The following is a 4,310-nucleotide window of genomic DNA, read 5'->3' as shown; positions in this document are numbered from 1 at the left end:
GCTTGAATTTAATTTGTGTTAGGTTGATTGCATTTCATTTTCTAAAATTGTTAAAATTGTGTTTATGTTGTTATAGGCCTCGGTAAGATGCTTGATTAAGTAAAATCATGACTAAGTTATTCTTGCATTACAATTGTGAGGTAGCTAATATATTAATTATTTAAACAGATTGAAATTGTAATTAATGGATACAGTACTTAATCAGTGCATGTTTAATCATATAAGGTAGCTGAGGGTTAAATTAGCAATGGTATCTGACGATACATTTTCCTTGCATAACTTGCAAGATTATTGTGATTAAACTGTTTCAAGGTAGGGATACCTTGTTACCTCATGTAGTTTTTTATGTGCTTATTAGATTTAATTAATTGTTTAAATTGACATAGGGATATGTACAAGAAATTACTTTGATTTAATAAGTACGTATGTGCAATAACATATTTTGCCTATTAAGATTTGTTTAATCGGTTGAATTGACATATGGATATAGTCAAGAGATGACTGGATTTTGGTAGGTGAGTATGTTCATAAGTTAGTAAATTACCGAGTTGCCGTGAATGTATTCGTAACAATATAAACATGAGTTTAATAATTCTAAGTTAAGAAATGTAATTAATCTAACACAATTATGTCATCTTGATTAAAATTGTATTTTGAAATCGTGCATTTGAGATTTATTTATTTAGTTTACTTAGTTTAAAATCTTAGTTTTTAATCACCCTCTTCAAGAAAAATATTTTCTTCACCAAAGTGTTTTAAATAGCATTCTTAAATAATTCTTTTCACAGTCCCTGTGGGTACGATAACTCGACATTTACTTGTCACTTTATTACTTGTTGTGATTGTGTACATGATAAACGCCAAATTATACATATTTTTACCCCAAATACTTAGCATATTTATGGATGTTTATTACTAGATTTGTGGATTTTGGTGCTCTTAATCCGGTTATTTCATGTTTTGTACTCAAGAGAGCACCAAGAGTCAAAAGGAGCCAAAAACGAGCCAAAAAGGGACAAAACAAACCAAATCGAGAAGATGACACGGCCTAAGCCTTGCCACACGGGCAGCTCACACGCCCGTGCCTTTCGAGGGTGTCGACCAAGGCTTTCACAATTCACACGGCCTGGCCATTGACCCACACGGCCGTGTGCAATTTAACGGATCGAACACGGTCTGGCAATCACATCACATGGTCGTGGCACACAGGTGTGTCCCTTTTTCAAAAAGTTGTATTTTACACGGAAAAGGATACTTAGGGAGGAAGAAAGCCAATCCAAAGCCTATATAAACACCCTAAGTATGACTTAGAAGGGGGCCTCCTCAAGAACTTTTCTGGAGTACAAAACCACACGCCGAGAATTACTTGAAGGAAGCCAGACGATCCATCCCAAAAGCCGGAGCTAATCCAAGACTGGAGATCTCTCTCAGAATTCCTTCAGGGGTTTTAGAGTTTTCTTTATGTTTTTTTTTTATTTTCATACTTTTGAGATGTACTCTTATTTTATTATAAACTAAACCCCTTAGATACCTAAGGGGGTTGAAACCTATGATGGATCTTGTTATTATTATCTGAACTGTATGATAAATACTTGATTTGTTCTTAATTATGTATTCTTAATGCTTGAGTTAATATTTCGGGTATTGATTCATAATTTGATGTGCTTATGCAGAGGAGCAAAAGTCCCTGTCTAAGAGTAGATTTGGCATAATTAAGCGGAGTTGATCGAACGCCTAGAAATAGGGTTACGAGATTTTGCCAAATTAGGGTGAAACCTAATATGGGAGTTCATAGATCGATTTACTGCTTCCCTAGGGGTTTTAATTAAGAAAGAGATTTCAATTAATTCAACTGAGGGTTAGACGTTATTAGTCTCGAAAGAGATAATAATATAGGTTAGAGAGTCTCACGGATCAAGTCATGTGAATAAATCGTCTGGTTCAGAGTCAGATAACAAGTGAAATCTAGGTGAATTCCTCCTTGGGTGTCGTCTTTATCAATTACGTTTCTTCAAGTCTTTTTCCAAATTTTCTCTTTGCTTTAGTTTAATTAGTTAATTAGTTTAATTAATTAGTTTAATAAACAACCCCTCTTTATTTCTAGGTTAAATAATAAAAAGATAGTTATTACTAGTACTTTTGGTTCCCTTGGGTACGATATCCCAGTCTTGCCATTACTATACTATTGTTCGATAGGTGCGCTTGCCTTTTCGTCGTGATAATAGTTAGTCTAGGTTTGATCTTCATTATAAATATTTATTACTTGTTACGAATCACGCGATCAGTATACTTTCTCATTTCTATCGTTCCAAGTTTTTGGTGCCGTTGCCGGGGACTGTTTTAAAAGACATTATTTGTGAAATTGTTAATTTTTCATTTTGGTCTACTTTTTTTTTTGTTAAATTTTAATTTCATTTTTTAGTTTGTGTTTGTTTCATGTGTTTATAAGTATTTATCAAATCATTGACTTACTCTTTGTAAACCTTGAAATTGAAAGGACTTTCTGACAAAGAAGAAGACAAGCGAACCAAAGGAGGACTGAAGATATGAATTTCGAAAATCCAAAACAAAATCTAGGAGGAACATTCACTTATAGTACTCACAATCCGATCATTGTTGCGGATGACAGAAACTGTGCCATTCAATAATATGCCATTCCTCTATTCAACGAGCTCAATCCAAGTATTAGGAGACCCAAAATCAAGGCACAACAATTTGATTTGAAGCCGGTCATGTTCCAAATTTTGCAAAATATGGGTAAATTTAGTGGGATTCCTACTGAAGATCCACATCTTCATCTTCGACTATTCATGGAAGTGAGTGACTCATTTAAACTATTCGGGGTGACCGAGAATACCTTGAGACTGAGATTATTTCCATACTCCTTAAGAGATAGAGCACGAGTGTGGTTGAAGTCCCTACCGTCTGGTTCCATAACTACATGGAAAGAGTTGGTTGAACGTTTCTTAATGAAATATTTCCCTCCATTTTTAACCGCCAAGATTCGAAATGAAATCACTTCATTTCAGCAACTTGATGAAGAGTCTTTATATGAGGCATTGGAACGATTCAAGGAGTTATTCTGAAAGTGCCCTCATCACAGCATTCCTTTTTGCGTTCAAATGGGAACTTTCTATATTGGTCTCAATATTCATACTAGACTGATGGTGGATGCTTCAGCAAATGGAGCCTTTCTTTTTAAGTCTTATAACGGTGCTTATGAGATTATTGAAAGAATTGCCAGTAATAACTATCAGTGGCCAACCAATCGAGCAGCCTCTGAAAGACGAGCAGCAGGAGTACATAAAGCGGACACGCTTGCTTTTTTGGCAGCCCAAGTATCTTCTGTCTTCTATGCTTAAGAATATAACTATTAATGGTTTCAATGGTAACCTGACAGGTTAGTAATTGAACCAGTTGAGGATATTTCTTGTGAATACTATGGAGATGGCCATTTCTTTGAAAATTGCCCATCGAATCAAGAGTCAAAATATTACATGGGAAATCAAAATTGGAATGTTCCACATTCAAATTATTATAACTTTCCATGGCAGAGTCATCTAATTTCTCTATGGAGTAATCAACAGGCGGACCATAGCGACTTTTCTATGCCATTTCAACCAAATTATATGCCAGAATATTCTCAACAAGTGCAAAAACCCACACCAACTGAATCTTCAAGTAATCTTGAGAATTTGCTAAAGGCGTACATAGCGAAGAATGATGAACTAATCTAAAGCCAAGCAACAACATTGAAGAATTTAGGAAACCAACTGGGATAGCTAGCCAATGAGCTCAAAAGTAGACCCCAAGGTATTTGACCGAGTGATATAGAAAATTTGAGAAGCACGGGCAAAGAACATTGCAAAACCATCACTTTACAAAGTGGGAAGACATGAGAACCCAAAGTTGTCGAAGCTGAAGATAAGCCTATTGTAGCTCAAGGCAAACAGGAAGTTCAACTGAGTGTTAATACTCCTGTTCCACAAAAGTCATATACGCTGATCCTTGATGAGGTAAACTCTAAACAAATTACTTCTGATTACCTAACACCCTTTTCGGATACAGAAAAATTTCTACAGAAGAGTTGTCTGGTTAAAGCTAAGATTCCACCACTGTCATATCCTCAACGATTCTAGAAGCAGCAAAATGGTACTTAGTTGAAAGAAATCTTTGATGACAATGTGACTTTTAATGAATTCGATGCTGTTAAATCCTAAGATATAATTGAAGGCTGTTCTACTATTTCGAAGATGGAATCGTTGGCTTCTACAGAAATAGAGCTCAATTCTTTAGGTGATCCATTAGAA

At 35.3% G+C, this 4,310-nt stretch overlaps 1 non-coding gene across 1 annotated transcript; it reads right to left on the bottom strand.

The window, feature by feature from the left end:
* Positions 1-2,999: 2,999 nt before the first annotated feature.
* Positions 3,000-3,106, bottom strand: LOC128292208 (small nucleolar RNA R71). The gene has a single exon (XR_008282193.1). It is a non-coding gene; the product is annotated as a small nucleolar RNA R71 (small nucleolar RNA).
* Between the last annotated feature and the right edge of the window lie 1,204 nt (positions 3,107-4,310).

Source organism: Gossypium arboreum, chromosome 4 (genome assembly GCF_025698485.1).
Source record: "Gossypium arboreum isolate Shixiya-1 chromosome 4, ASM2569848v2, whole genome shotgun sequence".
NCBI lineage: Eukaryota > Viridiplantae > Streptophyta > Magnoliopsida > Malvales > Malvaceae > Gossypium > Gossypium arboreum.
Note: the sequence above shows the minus strand (reverse complement) of the source record. Positions and strands in the feature narration are given on the sequence as shown.